This window comes from Poecile atricapillus, chromosome Z, assembly GCF_030490865.1.
Source record: "Poecile atricapillus isolate bPoeAtr1 chromosome Z, bPoeAtr1.hap1, whole genome shotgun sequence".
Taxonomy (NCBI): Eukaryota; Metazoa; Chordata; class Aves; order Passeriformes; family Paridae; genus Poecile; species Poecile atricapillus.
Window position 1 is genome coordinate 66,570,903 of NC_081289.1, and position 16,888 is coordinate 66,587,790.

General features: G+C 37.1%; 1 protein-coding gene across 1 annotated transcript in view; it reads left to right on the plus strand.

The window, feature by feature from the left end:
- Positions 1–16,888, plus strand: part of ATG10 (autophagy related 10) — a 60,753-nt gene that overhangs the window by 8,019 nt on the left and 35,846 nt on the right. The window lies entirely within an intron of this gene.

Consider the following 16,888-nt stretch of genomic DNA (forward strand, 5'->3'; position numbering starts at 1 on the left):
GTGGCTTTTAATTAGTTATGGAGAAACTAATTAATGCATCTCATTGAGGTGTACAGCTGTATTGGTGATAAAAATTGGGAAGAAATGGATAAGATTCCAGCATCCTTTATGTAGGTGTTCTCACAGGATAATACTTCTTTAGCATTTTCATTCACTAACATTAAGGAAACTTTTTTTTGTGTGTATGTGTATTTGGAAAAAGATTAATCATTAAGGTTTATTTATCTTAGAGGTAAATGCTAGTTAAAAGAATAAAGGAAACTTTGAGGTTAATACTCATTTGAAGTGATATTTATTGAATAAGACTACTTTTCTGCTGTGGAGCTGACTTAAAGACTGAGCAATTTTTTGAAACTGGTGGCAATGAGATGTTCCTGAAGGAGAATAAGTGTCTTTCTTCCAGAAAATTAAAACTGTTCATTAAGCTCTGGTTGGACTGATCTGAATAATTATTTGCTTGCTTGAGTCTGCATTAGACCTCCAGATTATTGACTAATCAGGATATAAATGACAGGGATTTCCTCCCTTGTTATGTTGTTACCATAAAAAAGAAAATAAATCTTGTATTATAATAGACTGAAAGCAATGTATTCTGTAAGCTGTTGAATAGGTGGATGTGGTATACTTTGAAGTTACCTTTTTCTGCAATTCCTTTCCTTTTTTCATCAGCACTCTGATTGCTTTTTTTTCCCCACTGAGACTCTGGTACATTTAAGACATTTTTGGTCTGAAATGAGTATTCTTTTGGCCTGGTTTCTGAAGGAAATGGCACTTAAAACAATTGTGCTATTAGTCTGTGATACAGTCATTTCTACTGATTTTTGAGCTCACTCACAGGTTTCAGCTGCATTTTAAAGAAGGATAGATATCCAAGTCATTTAACAAAGAGCTGAGGCATTTTTCAAGTTTTTCTTTAAATTGTATTCCAGTATTTTGTAAAAAAAAAGACAGATATCAATGCTACAGGGTTTGTTATTTAATTGTCATTAACAACACTGTTTGTATACTTCAGTCCTGACTGGTAACAACAGATTACTGTTTATACTGAAAATTGCTTTTGATGTTTGTGACTTTTTTTTTTTTTAAATAATGATTCAAGTCTTTATTATAAAGTGCATTTTTAAAGAACATCTGTAAAAAGCTATTGAGTCCTTCTTCTGGAAAGGAGGTGTCAGTTACAGAAAACATCATACAACCAAAAAGACTTCTGAGTCTCTAACATACTGAAATGTTAAATACACTGAAATGTTATGATAAATAATACAGTGAAATAAGATTCCAGGCCAAGCTTTGTGGTTTATCAAGATACTGAAGTGAGTAGTCCTCAAGATATTTTAGAAGATTTCTTTGTTTTGAATCACAGTGATGTGCAGGTTGGAAGGAGCCTTTTTACCTGTTATATAGGAGCAGTAAAGATGAAGAGTGAAGCAAGAGAAAGGTCTCAGAAAATTGTGGAGGTTATAAGACTGTAAGAAAAAGAATTAATTTCTTCCCCAAAATACTAAATTCCTAATAGAGATGATGTCAGATTTACATTCTTCATTGAGTCGAAGGGTAACCAGACTGTTAAAATTATTTAATCTATCAAATAGGAAAATTAAATTTGCTATGGATATGTAGAGTAAAGCTGTGTGTTTAACGCTAAGAAAGATGAAAATGGTGACTGTAGAGAGGTTACATTTTCTTAGGCACAGTAGTTCCTGTGTAAGACACATGTTCTTTTTCACAGATATTGAGTGCTAGAGACCAATTCCACTCTAATATCAATCTGTTATTTAAAATAGGTGTTAGGTTTTGAGGTTTTTTTAGTTTTAATATATGTTGTACCCGTAAATCACATGGTATTATGGAATTACTGCAATCTGCTTGAATAAGTTATTGAAATACATTCTGATGAAAAGCAAAAGTTGTGGTCTTGGTGGAAATTGGAAAGTTTCTTCTGGCTTTATGCATTAAATTTATTTTTTTTTTTGTTAGAAAATTAACAGTTTTAATTTTTATATATTTGGAGCGTAAAGAAGTTCTAAATAAGAAATTAATTTTATTTTGTAAAAAAATGGCCATTGACTGTTAGTTTTATGTTTCACAATTTTCCGTTCCAGAATTACTGTTATGATCTTGATTTTTCTATATTGTATCTCTATTACTTGTATCTTATTGGAATATTTCCATCTGTCTAATCTGATCTCCTCCAAAGTGTGATAGAGATGATGCATGTGCATGTAATAATATAATTAACCAGGAACAGTAAGAAATGAAAAATACGGAAATTAAGATCCGAGTAATCAACATTTGTTGTTAGGAACAATCAAAAAAAAAAAAAACCCGAAAAAAAAAAACCTATGCTGTGGAATATGCCAGGGCATAAGAGGCCAGAAGATTTTCCTCCTGTCATCCTGGAAATCCAGTTCAAAGGTTAGAAATAGAAGGTTAGTTTTGGCAGAGAAGGTGAAAATTTGGAGGAAAATCAGAAGACAGATTTTTGAGGTTGGGTGAAGTTATGAGACAGGATTTCATTCCTATGTAAGGGATTGAACCCAAGACACATCAGGGAGGAGGTGATGTAGAATAAACCATAAATATATCCTGTTGTAGTGGGGTACAGTTAGGATGTTAACACTGCAGAGATGCAAAATTATTATTGTTCTACTCATTTTTAGTCTTTGAAGAGACACTGAAACCTAATGATATGATAAAGAAAATACACAAATAGCCTGAAGTAACTTTATTAAAATAGAAAATTAACTATCAGTTATCACAGTGTCAGAATGTGCTAATCTTAGGGGATCTTCTGGAAACCTGACCAATTTACTTGGAGTTTGTTTCACTTCATTGATTAGCATGGATGGTTAACGTTTCCAACTTTCTGTGTCATTGGTTTTGTCTAAATATCAGGGGCCTTCTTGGTGAAGGAATGATGAATAACTTTGTATTCTGATCTTTTCCACAGAGCAGTCTGTATTATGTGCTGGTTCCTTATATACAAGTTGTGTTTTCATCTGAAAACCAAGAATAAAATTCTATGTGGGTTTCTTTCTGCTTATTTTAGATATCTGCAATATAGAGCTTGTCACTTAAATCTTTGTTTCTGCCTGAGGAGGTAAAAAAGCATTTTTGGGTATAAATCAGTTGACCTATTTTAGGTGTCTCCTCTAAAAGATGATGAGTCTGAAAGTGTGTGTTTCTCCTAAGAGGTGGTCAGGGTTAAGCTACATGGCTGTGATACCTACACGTTTTCATGTCAGCCCCATACAACAAAAGGTGGCTCTGGACTCCTTAAAGCACTGGGAATTTGTGCTGGTGACTTCACTAGGACCGAGATTTCACTTGGGTGGTGGAGCTCATACTTAGCTGAGGATTGTGTTTTGTAAAGTAGCAACTTAAAGACAGTTTAAGGAAGTTTTTTTTTTTTTTTTTTGTACTTGGCAGTGTCTCCGTTGTCAAGCTGTTTATCTTAATGAGGTGCCTGGGGATCCTGTCTTAAGCAGGCCCTATTTTTCCATCCTCCTAGAAGAGGATTCACACTGTTCTTCTGGTATGCCATCCTCTGTTTTTTGTGGTTTTAGTTTAATCAAGATGTTTATTTCGACATTCTGATTGGTAAACAGAAACTACTAATGACATTGTGACTGATGATAAACTTTAGGCCATGTTGGTGGAGGATGCCCTTCTGACCAGTGAGATCAGATTCAGTCCCTTGGATATGAGCTGAAGAGTCAGAAATCTTTTAGAGTCTCTTCCGAAAGAATAAAAATATCCTGAGATGTAAAGCAAGGGACAGACAGGAACACAGGGGCGCCATTTGAAAATTTTTAAGTTGCCATTTTGTTCTGGTTAAATTTTTATTGAATCAGTTGTTGTCTTTCTGAGCTGTTCTGACTTTATGCCAGCTGAGTGTCATCTGTACTTTTCCACAGACAGCATAAATCTTGTGTAACCACCATAAAGCGTTCTGGCTAATTCAACAACAATCTTCAGTATGTATTCTTTCTTGATCCAAATCAAATCTGTCCTCCCAGGACATCTGTCAGGGTCTTTATCAGTGAACATGGGACTGTGTCTTCTTTTCTAGCAAGGACAGAACAGTTGCATACATTATTGCATGAATTGTTGAAAAGGTGAAAAACACTGTGCAAGATTCAAAGTGAGGGTAGTTCTCCTGTCTCAAAGAGCTTATACTGTAAACGAGTAAAATGGGAAAAATCTGGATTCACTTTATGCATTCTTTTTGTTTGTTATTCAAATAGCCCAAGGGAAGCAATAACTTGGAGTAATAATTCTCAGTGTGTGGTGTGTCTCAGCTCCTCTGGGTATTGCAGAAGTGAGTCAGCATGGAACCATTCCTGGAGCTGGAGCCACTGCCACTTTATAAAGGAGTGGGCAGGTTGGGAATGCTGAAGGTCTGTTCATACCTGATACTGCCTTTGGAAAACGAGCACTGAGCCCCAGCACACACGCTGATGAAGTTATGCATTTGCTGTATTGTGGGCTCCACCTTTGCTGGCAGCTGCTCACGAGTGTGATCTGCCTGATGGGGGATGTGGGAATGAATCTGACATCTTTCTTAAATGTTGTAATACCATAATTTGCTGTTCAGCTTTACTTTTAAGTTTGTAGGAAATAGAAAACTACAATTTTTAGCAATTATTAATAATTTTTTCTCTAAAAAAAATCTAATATTGTTGCAATTAGGAACAGATCCTTTTACTTTTTTCTTTTTTACAAAAATAACTAAGATGAACACAGTGTAAACATTTGCATAACCACAGTATTTGTTGGATGGTTAAGTGAAAACCCAGCAAACAGTGCTTAAGGAGAAAAAATGTAAATACATTTAATAGAATCCAGCATTCACTGTATGGAGTAATGGAAGTACCTTAGTAAAGAGGGAGAAAATCAAGTATTGCATACCTAAAACATCAGTTTGTAGTAAATATGTCGGGCTCAAGAGCAGTGAAGTTGCTCATGTACCATCACCGTTTTCAAATGCCACATCACAGAAATGAAACCCAAATGCAGACCTGTAAAAAATAAATGAAGAAACCACTTATGCTGAAGAGTTCTAAAGGGTATTGCAAAATGCAGTGAAGATCCTCGTGATTTTGCTTAAAAATCTATTAATCTGAGAGTGGAATTAGCCTTTATTAAACCACAGGAAAATATTCCAGTGTGGATTTTATTAGCTGTTGTCTGCATGGAAAGGCTTGGCAAAATAATGTCATTGTTTAGAAATATCAAGGCTGGAAGGAACTTTGGTGAAATTACACCCCTTCCTTGAGTGGGAGAGCCCTCATAAAAAGCAGAATGCCTCAGACAGAAGCCACCTGAGTCTCTGTCCTGCTTTGTGGCTCCTTCGGTGATGGGATGCCTGAGTCTTCAAGGAGGAGTTTTAAACGCTTCTGCTCCTGTAAAGTTCTGGAGGCACAGGAAGTTTTTGTCTCCCACACACAGACCTTTGTGCATCATTTACTGTGTGTCACGTTGGAATCCTGGCAAATCTTGTTAGCAGTAGTTACATTTAGTTTCCAACAGCTTTGATGACATGCTGTTGGCTTGACTGTCGTTGAGGGTGGTGGGACCCTAATCTGAACTCTCTTATCTTGCACATTCTTTGATTGCTGTTCTGTTTTACCCACTAATAACTTTCCACAAATCTTAGGAAATATATCAAAAGCAAGTATATAAACTAATTATGATGCTTTTGGGAGAACTGAAGGAACACTTTGTCTCACCTCCAAAAGTGATTAATTTTCTGTTTAGATGTTCGCATGGAGTGATTTCAACTTTTTATCTGACATCTTGGTATTCAGAACTGTCACTTAATATTAGCAAATAAATGCTGCATCAGACACAGGAAGAGATGCTCCAATTCAGGTTTGGTAACTGAATGTGACAGTTTAGTTGGAGTTACCCTGGTTGAAGGCATGATGTCATTCCAGCAGAATGTCTTTCTTCTGCAGTAAATACACATTTCCTGTGGAGCACGTACTGAGGCTGTGGGAAGTGTAGGTGATTTTCCAAGAATCTGAGCTTTGAGAGAGCAGTAATGCCAGTGACAAAACTATTTATAAGCTCACCCTTTTGTTCTGGTGATCCTGTGTTTTAGATATTAAAAAGGGGTATTGTTGTTTTGTTTCCATTTAGTTCATTTTCTCATGGCGTTTTGAAAAATCTGTACGGTGCTTTTAGAACATCTAGACAAGATCAAAATCAGAGTAAAGTATTTACACTTTTTTAATTCTTCGAGTTAAAATTCAATTAAATAATTCTAGTTTGCTTTAATGTCGTAAATTTACATTCTGTTGGGGTTTCTTTGTACAGCAAGTCATTATTATGAGGTTGTAAAAACCAGTTTTTAAAAATTGTGCCAGGGTGGACTTGAACTGTGGTTGTTTTCACACAGTAAATTGTGTTAATTTATGTTAGAACAGTGTGTAATTGCATATACAGCAGCAGTATCAGAGATACATAGACCACACAGTCACTCACCTATATGGACTGTGTGCTTCCCCTCTCAACTTGCTGGGTTAATACAATTTTTTACAAGTCTTGGTGACTCTTCCATCAAATGTCTTGATGCCTGGCATGCCTTGACAGCTGGGCAAAACATCAAGAGATCCCAGGCTCTGCAGTTTTATCAATGGAATGGCTTGTGAGAAATTAAAATCTGTTTTTCTGTTTCCAATTTAAAAAACATTACTGCTGTGGTCTTCATAGGAGAGACAATTCTGAAAAAAAGACATTTTTCCTTTGTTGTATTGTTCACCCTCTCTCTCCCTCTCTTTTTTCTCCTCCAAAAAAAGTTCAAAATGAGCTGCTGTGAAGGAAGGAGGTACTGATGGTGATGGCTGTACCATCAGTGCCTATGTTGACACATTTGGCCACACTTTGGCTTCCTTTTATTTAAAATATTGAAACTAATGCATGTTGTGGAACAGTACCTCTATGACATTTCCTAAGCAGCACTGTGTGCCTGGGGATAATGGCAATGAAGAGTTTGGGAGGGATCTAAATTCCCCAACTTTTATGCATTTTGATATCAAGACACACTTTGGGGTGCAGTAGAACACGATTCACATTGGTCATAGTTGTTCAGAATTGTTTCTGAACTGAGATACATTGCAGAAGGTTTTTTTCTCCAGGCACATGCATTGAAATGTGATATTAAATATCACAGAAAGATTAATGTTAACATTCTTGTGTTCCTGAAAGCAAATCTCCAGTGTGTTTGTAGCAACCTGCCCATGCCAGGTGTAGATAAATTTTGTAGATAAAGACACATTTTCAAATACTTAATGACATTAATTCACAAATGAGAGACACGACACTGTAGTGTTTGTCAATACTGTTTTACCACAGTGGAAACACAATCACAATCTGGTCAATTGTTAGCATTTTACTTTTAATGGTGAACCTCAAAACACTTCATGTTTCCAGCCTTGCATATATGCCTGCTTTTGTTTCTCTTAAATTAAATTGTACTGGTTGAATGTTATGCTCTAATTTTCTGGGGATGATGATGCTCATCTGTATTGGAACAATGCTTTTATTTTGGCCAAGTGCCTGTGTTTTTAGCAGTGTCATATGATTGTCTTTCAGTGTGTTTGGATTGCTCGCCTGCAGCACACAGGTCGTGTTGGCTCAGAGTGAATATTGCAGATTTAGGGCCTCAGAGTGGCTTCCTGAGAACCAGGCTAAATGGCCAAACTTCCATATGTTGCTGCTTTGTGTAAAATTCATGGCTATCGTCCTTTTAGCTGTGAGGTCCAACTGTGAGTTTTGTTTCCTTCCTAACACCATCTCTGTCATTGTCTCTGAACTCTCAAGATACATGGAAAAATGCTTTTCTCCCCTTTGTTACAAAGGATGGTTGTGATTTTCTACTCTGGAAAAAAATGCAGTCTCATACTTTCTTTTCCCCCCTGCATGAGAAGGTTTTCTTTACCATAAATCTTTTTGTTAGCCGTATTAATTAAGAAGCAGCCACTGCTGGGTTTGTGTTAATATTGTAACTAAAGCAATTTAGCTTTTTCTCTTGAGGTCAGAATGTGGTGTTTCTTGAGAACATAGACTCACATTGTGTAATCAGTGTGTGATTCTGAGGTCAGGTCCTTTCTAGCTATAACTAAAGAGCATTGAAGTTCACTGAAACTTAGGAAAATGTGTTCTAGAGTTACAAATTATTTTTCATGAATCATAAAAATATCTTACTTTTCCCCATATAGACCAACACACAGAGAGGAGACACTGCTTTTTTGCCTTGTAGGAGTCGACTTAATATATATGCTTTAAAAACATGTCTATATATAAAGTGTGTGTATAACATAAGACTTTTTTTGTACTGCACTGGTACTCAACGTGATGCTGCCAATGCAGAGTTTTAAAATTTGGTGCTAATGTGATTATGAATGCCCCAATTTTAAAATTTGTATTCTCGTGTATGGCAGATATTAATTTGATTCTGTCAACTTATATGAGACAGGTGTTTTCCTGAATGAGCAAGACAGTAGATTTTTAATACAGAGCAGGGATTGTTAAGGTTGTGTAATTTTTCTGCCTTGGTTTGCCAGGGACTAGTTCAGGCAGCGCTTGTACATGCTCACTGACTTTTCCAATGAGACACTCAGTTCTATGGAGTGCAGGATACTGAGAGCACATCCTGAGCGCAGGACCTTTCCATTGGGAATGGAAAATACACTTCTTGGCATAAATGGAAGTAACTGGGAGTATTTCACTTAATGGGTGGCTTTCTTATGATGATCTGTGGTGGTAGCAATGAAAATGAGTTATTTGAGTTGACGCAAACATCTATTACCACTATTTTGCTCTGAGTTCTGAGGAAGATATAATGTTGTACACTAAATAAGATTTAAGTTTGCTGTTTGAAGAGGAAAACAATAAAGTGTAAGAACTCGTTGTGATCATGAGATAGATGTTTTTCTGGGATAAGTGATCAATGAAGTTGTGGAAAGGCAGACGTGTCTAGTATGGGAGAGGGAGAGCTGAGAGACAAAAGACTTGTGCTGTAGGTCATACTTTACAACATAAGCTTTGTGTCCATCTAGTCATTTTTGTAATATGATCATTAGTGTTTCCATCTGTATTTTGTGTTTTTCCCCATTTGATAGCTTGCCAATAAAATTTCTTTCCCAGACAGCCGAACCTAGCTTGCAGACTGACAGGGCACAAAAAAACCCCCACCTTCAAAGGAAAGCACATTAAAAAGCTTAGAAATCACCCGAAAGCGTTAACGGCTCTGTTGGCTGTTACACGATGGGATGCAGGAATTGCAGTAATGTTCCCTTCCATCTGGTGCCTGCAAACTTGCTGTTTTCGGAGGCATTCACTGCTGTAGCAAACTGTTCACTTATTCATTCTTGTGTAGTTGCCCGTTATTCTTTGGAAAAGACTTGGGTTGAAAGCGGCTCGGTTCTTTGTTACAGAAGTGCTCAGTGTCAAACATATTACAAGGAGATGTCAGTCCAAATGCAAATACCATCAACTCTCAAAGCCTCTCCGCATGTTGTGTATATTTGGAATGTGCTGTGAAGGTGTAGTCCCAGGAGTGAGGATCTTGACTGACAATACTCAAAGGAAAATCATGCAATGTCTGTGCCAAAATGTCTATCTCAGGCTCAAATTTCAATTTCCGCTTTAAATTTCCTGGCTTGTGTTAGCTAACATTACAGCCTTGGTTTTCCTTCTTTTCTTGGGATCTTGATGGTTATTTTCTTTGTTGCATCTGGACTGGCTAATTTTCGGGAAGGTGAGATAGCAACTGAGTGGAAGGTGTCACTCTGAGAGGGAGGAATGGTTTAAGGAAGTAAAGCAAGTGAAGACACATTTCTTGTTGTCAGACCATGAGATAAAGGAATTCATATGTAGTTTCTGAGCACAAACCACATAGAAATGTTCAACTCTTGGTCATGCCTGAACATCTGAAGTCACTGTGTTCATACAGCAATAGTTTTTGGTGGTGGGTTCGTAGCAGGGTTTAGCCATCACCTGTCACATGTGATCCTATCTCAGAATTTAAATTAGTCTCTTCAGTCCGTCGGTATTGAGCAGGTAGATTAACCTACTAATAGTTTTCCTGAAAGTATTACAGGAATTCCCAGCCTTCTGCCTGTCTTAATTGAATGTTATGTAATGATGTACATTTATGTAAATCTTGTGTTGATTTCAGAAATGGTGAGCAGTATTGGGGTGCATTGAGATGACCTTGGAAACATTCATTTCAGTATATGTACGTTTTCAGGTGCTGTACGACGTGCCTCTGTCCTTTTCAGCTTTCTTTTCTGGAAGGATTTGGTGCTGCCTGTGCTGATGTGACCATGGTAGCTGTGTGGGCTGTGGAACTGCTGTATTTCCAAGGGCTGCAGGTGCAGTGTCTGAAATACCAGCCACCAGATCTGCTCTTGAGGACCTCAGGGCTTTTAGGATGAAAGCTTGGCTCTCACAGGCATGTATGTGGGAGCCAGTGGTTGTTCCTGTTTTTGACTCAATTCCTTTGGAAATGCTCTGGAGATCACTTAAGATTCTGTTTGTCACCACAGTGTACTCTTGAGATTGTTTGCCAGTTTTTTGTGCTGTTGAGTATCTCTAAATAAAGATCTTATCTGCTTGAGTTCAGGCAGCAGGAGTGCAGATGTGGGTAGATGGTCTTGCTGACCTTCAAAAGTAGTTATTTCTTCACCAACTAACTTGGAACTTTAGCCCTGAATATGATTTAATCTGAATTAAGTGTCTAGCTTAAGCAAACTAAATTCCATCTTCCAGCTTCATTAGTACTTCAGTTAGTGCTTGTGAAACTTGTATTCCCTCCTTTGTACTCGGTGAAATCCATACTTTAGGGGTGTTGGTACGTAACACTGATCTTTTTGGGAGGGAGGTGTGTCAGAAGAATTAAATGTTGTTATCTGGGCCATACAATTTCCAGCAGGAAGCTGTGGCAGTGTCTGAACTGGTCCTTTGCCTCTCTTCAGCAGAAGCTTCTGAGCACAAGGTGTTTGGGGAAGTCAGACCACATAGACACTTAAAGAGAGCAGTGCCACTCCAAATCAGAATCTCTGATTTTGAAGGTGTTGTCTAAGATTTAGAAGATAAGGCCAAGTTAAGTGTCTTGAGTAACTGCACAGGTTTGCAAGAAAGAGCACAGGAGCTAGGAAAAGCTTCCAGTAGGAAATCCTGAAGCCAAGTCGGATGCATGGAATGTATTTAAGCATCTCCTTTGCAGGATTCTTGTCTTTCAGCATGTGACAAGACATGTATTACAGCATGTGTTCTAATACATGTTTAATGTATGTTTAATTAGTCCAGTGTTTAAGATGCTGAAGTGTAGTTAAAAATTGAAGAGAACACTGAATCAAAAGTTTGATCCCATGGTCTGGTATAAGCTACAAGCTAGAAATACTTAAAACTCAGAAAAAAAAAAAGAAAAAAAAAGACTGCTACTGCTATTTTTACTACTGTCCATTTAAATACAAATATAAATGGCAGACTGTCTCATGGGTTTCTGATTTTTAAAATATTTCTAATTGCTGATTGTTGTTAGATGCTTAAATTCCATATTCCCCATATTCCATATTTTGTCCTATTTTTTAGAAGGATAGAAACACATTTGCTGCTTAACATCAGGTGTTGTTTTTGTGTAAACCATAACTGCACAAATTTGAATTCTGGGAAGATTGTTAAACATTTGAAAGATGAGACTGCAAAAGGTCTGCTATACCATGGTTAGCAAGGTATAACACTTTCCTTTGGATTATGTTAGAAAACCTGTTTTGATCTGTTTTTCTGTGATGTGTGCTTCAGTCTCTGCCCTTACTCCTTCTCAGAAATTCTTCTTTCTGTGGAGTGTTGCTAACCACATTTGAGCAAAATAAAGGTTTTTAAAGAAAACGAAGCTCCTGCAAGTTTTATGGATGTAAGTGGCTGAGTGGAGGACAGGCCATGGAAGTTCTCTGCCTGAGGTAACTTACTGTGTGCCAGAGAATCCACATTTGTAAATGTCCCAGCTGGGGCAAAAGCCCTCTCCTTCCTTGGGCCTAACACTTGATGGAGATCTGAAAGATAGAAAAATCAGCCAGACTAAACATTTCAAAGTAATTCCAGGTAATTCTGGGCTTACAGTATTTAGCAAGCAGCTTGATAAACAATTTCAAAATATTTTGTCATCCGAATTTGAAGGAATACAAAAAAGATAAATATGAATTGATTAAAGAACTATGCTTGCATTAAAAAAGACACTGCTTTTTTGCTATTGATTTTTTCCCCCCACTTTCCTCAAGTGCCTGTGCTTTGGGAAGACAGGGCATTTGATGGAATGTGAGTAAAGGCACCCTTAAATTCCTGGAACAATATGCAAAGTACACGGATATTAAAACATTGAATTCTTTGGGGAAGCCCAGCCTAACTGTATCTGATACAACATTTGTCCCTGTAAGTGGCAGATTTGACTGCCTATGAACAGTGAGAATACCTTGGCAAGGAATTCTTTTTCCCCACTGTTAACCAGATTTTTGGTATTGGACTTTATTTCCTGCGCCAGGTTTTTTACCTCACCTACCAGCTCTACTGATTTTCTTTGTCTCTGCAGGAAAAGAGCTGCCACAGTAGCGTCTCAGAATATTATTTGAAACCCATCTCTAGAAATACCTCTAAAAATAACTAGACTTTAATGTCCTTTTTTAAAAAAGTCTTTCTGAAAACTGCTGAGATAATACTGTGACTACATGTATAGAAAAATAACATGAGTGGGGTGGTTGGTGATGTTTGTCAGTTAATGTACTTAATTTCCTGCAAACACAATCCCTGTTCTGGTACACTTATTTTTCTTCAAGGTGTTTTTGCGCTATTTCAATTAGCTGGTACTTTCAGATTTTGTCCATTGGTATTTTAAACTGTTTCTGAGAATTCACTTTTACCTGTTGTTTCTCAAAGTCAGCTCTGGATCACAGACCTTGTTACCATGTGTAAACAGCTGTAGCAGGTGTTCCATCATCTCTTTTTTCAGTCAGGTCTGGGAATCTCCCTGTGATGAGCTCTTCCCTTACAGGTGTGAAGACTTTCATAAAGGACAGCCCTCCTCAAAGGTGTAAATAAGATGTAATTAAAAAGGATAATCTGTTTTCTTTCACAATTGAAGAACATTAAATGGCCATGTGTGAGTAATACAACAAAGTGCTTAAGCAAATCAAATCAGAATTCAAGCGCCTCAAAGATTTTAAGACAATAATTATTAAGAACTGAACACTTGACACTTTGAGCTGAACTTATTAATAATTTGTAGTCATAGAGGGAGGGAGTGAATGGATGAATAGAAAGAAGTGTGAAGAGTAGGAGGGAAGTGAGCTAATGGAATACTTTGGTAAGGAAGGGGATGTGCCCATTCTACTATTTTACAGACTTTTTTTATTGTAGCTTCATAATGCTAGAACTGAGATTGCAAATAGTTCAATTTTCTCCAGCAGGAGAACAGAAGGGTGGGTTTTCCCTTCTTTTTTTATTTTTCCCCATTCTTTTTTTTTAATTCCTTTACTTAAACTTTCTGCTACTAGCACAAAAAAAACCCCTAGATATTAAAAAATTTGCTTTCTCTGTAGAGTAGATACAGCTGTATTCAGTTGGTTCTGAAGTAAGATATTTGTTCTTAAATAATAAGAAAAATACAGAAAGCTTCTTCAACACTTCTATCAAAAAACAGGCTAGGGAAAATACTTGTTGTGGGATTGTAAGTCATTTTGAGAGGATTTACAACTTTTTAGTTTAAAAGAACATTTGAAACAAGTTTTGAGTATGTCACTAATTGGATTTGAAGTCAGACTTGTAGAATTATTTTTCCGCACTAGTCTATTGCAAGTGGCTTGTTGATAACTACGGCATTATTAGATTTAATTACTATTCTGGTTATTATTGCTAACAATGGCAAGAGTCTTTGGTATGTAACAGCTGATGTATTTCTCTCAGCAGTTGTGTTTCTTAATGAGCAAAACCTGAAATTCCTTCAGACTTGGTTTTAGCATGTAGTAAGAATTATGGAACAGCTGGCCTGAGAAAACAGGCTCAAAAGGATGTATCATTAATTGATTCTGTTTAAAATAGATGGACAACTTGAGTGTTTATGTTTCTTATTTTCCAAAGGGCAGATTTTAATTTCTGGAAGAGGTTTGATGGTTTTGACTGGAGCATGTTTCACCTTTCCTCAGTCAAATGTGTAAGATTGTCTGAGAAGCAGCCATTGTACCCAGGTCATTATGAAAAAAATCCCAACATTTAGGAATGGCACAAAGGTATAGCTTAGCTTTTCAGAAAGAGAACCTGCTTTATATATGGAAAATAGACAAGTACCAGAAGGTTATTGAACTCTGCATATAGTAATATTAAAGAAAGATAACCAAGTCCAGGGAAAAAATTGCAGAGAAAATTTTATTTTACTCTGTTCACCAGGTAAACAGAAATAAATTCCTATTTCCAGTAAAGATTATTTCAGACAAGGCAGGATGTCTGATGACTAACTACTGTCGATAGTAGATGCTTCAGTCAAGGGGGAAGCAATTTTTGAGAGATCATGAAGAAGAAAGTAAGCAGTAATTTTCACCCTACAATTTCTGTCAGGTGTCAGAAATCTGTTGGGTTTTGGGGCTTTTTCCTATTTCAAAAGGCAAAAAGCTATATATTTATTAGTCTGGCATCAGTGGTATTCAAAGTTTTTGAAGAAATTCTTACAGAAGATTCAAGTAAAGGTTGAATATGGAAAGAGGATGGAATGCAAGATGATGTTACAAAAGGTAGTGGATGTATTGAGCCATTATCTATGATCTGGCCAACTGAGTGACTTGACAAAGACAATTCAGTGCTCTTAATCCATGTAGAATTTAGTAAAACTTTTTATCATGGCCCACAGGAAAGCAAAGCTGTGTGGTAGTACCACAAAAATTCAGCCACAGAGAAATCTTGTATTTTAAGCTGTAATTGCAGGACAGGGAATCGGAGAGGGTTAATGAAATTTGCTGATGGCGGAATATCTGGAAGCATTGTCAATACAGCAGAAGGTAAGAAATTCCTGTGGAGAGAGCCAGAGGAGCTGGAGGACTGGCACAACAGAACCAGGATGAAATTTAGTGGTGCAAAATATAAGGTCATGTACTTGGGGAGTACGGGTAAGGTTATGCTGCTTCAGAAGCTTGTGGCTCATTAGTTGGAAATGACTGAGGAGGAGAAATAAATGGATGTTTTAGTTGATCATAGGATTACTGTGAACTGCTCATGGGCATGAATGAAGTCAAGACAGGTTTAGGTTCTGTCTGGCTGCTGCTCTCTGATGGAATTGGTATTAAACAAGGATGTTGAGAACTTGGCTTTCATGTTGTATGCTTAATTACAGCTACTCCCACTGAAACAAAAAATAGAATTTTTATGTTGATTGGAAAAATCAGGTTGGGAAAAGAGAATAGGCAAAAGAATTCTTGTTTAGCATTAAAAAAAAGAAAGCTGCAAGAAAATATGATCTATCTCTGTTAATACATTGGGGAAAAAATGTTTGAAGTGCCAAGGAATGAAAACAAGCTCCTTAAACTAAACTATCATGTTGGCATGAGAATTTAGTTATAAACTGAACTTGGATAAATATGCACTAGAACCAGGGAAGTGAGATGCTGACATAACTTTCCAAAAGGAGCAATAGTATCCTGAAGTCAGTTAGTTTGCAGATAAAACTATATAAATCTATAAAAAGGCATTCTGTGATGTTTGATACCTGTGATAATGAGATACTGAACTTCATCAGTATCTCAGCATCCCTTGGCCTCCTGTTTCATAGATCACTGTTCATTTGTGTTATCCGTGGCTGCACTGCAAGATGCACATTTAGAGTTAATGCCTTTGTTTATATGTAAAATCAGATCCTGCAAGGCTGCTTGGAGAGCAAGGAAATCAAAGCAGAGATTGCACAAGACTGAATATTTTCCCTGTGTGAAACAGGACCCTCATCTTCACATAGCTCTGTAAAAGGGATTTTCACTTTTGGCCTAGATAAGGGGTCCTGAAAGCCTGGGATCTTGATTTTGGGAGTGTGTGATTCTCAAAATCCCTCCAGTTTTATTCTTTTAAAAAGTTGTCTCCCAAGTTCTGTTTTCATGTGAAGTTCAGCTAGGAATTTCTTCTTTTATGTCCTGATGGATTAAAGAAGGAGAGTGCTGCAAGGTTAGCCATTTATTTCACCTTTGTAGCCAAGCTTTGTCTTGAGGCAGAGAAAATTGTCTTTAAAAGGTCTTTAAAAATGCCATTTTTAATGACACACAGTTTTAGATTATTCATAGCTTTAGATTTTTACCTTTTTCTTGGAAATCTTGTTTCCAGCTTTGTTACCAAGAACATAGTATTTTCCTTTTCTGGGTGGAATTTGTTTTCATTTGCCAGTAATTTGGTGTTGAAAAGGATCAGGACTGACAGACAGTCTTCTCCAAGGAGGATGTGTAACAGGAAAGCAGCAGGGATGTAGAACCTGAGATAAGTTTGGGATTTTCTGGAGCTCTGCAGGAGTCCTGCCAGCTGGAGGGGTCCTTGAGCGCTCTGAATCTCCCAGGTGGTAGGAAAACACCCTGGCAGCATCTGTACGGAGTGCCTTAGTTGAGGTTTACAGTGAAAAAAAGAGAAGGTAACCCTGATGACAGAATTATAATTTTTTGTAATAAAATCTAATATTAATATGCTCTTTTTAGGTTAGTTTTGTGTGAGTGACTCAGACAGCTCCCAGTAGTGATTGGCAATCAATAGCAATGATATGAACACTGTCATGTCTCCTCATGGAAATGACAGGGCTCAGAGCAGACAGAATAATTGTTTGCTTTTCTGCACAGGTACCAATGTGATTGCACTGCTTTTATTC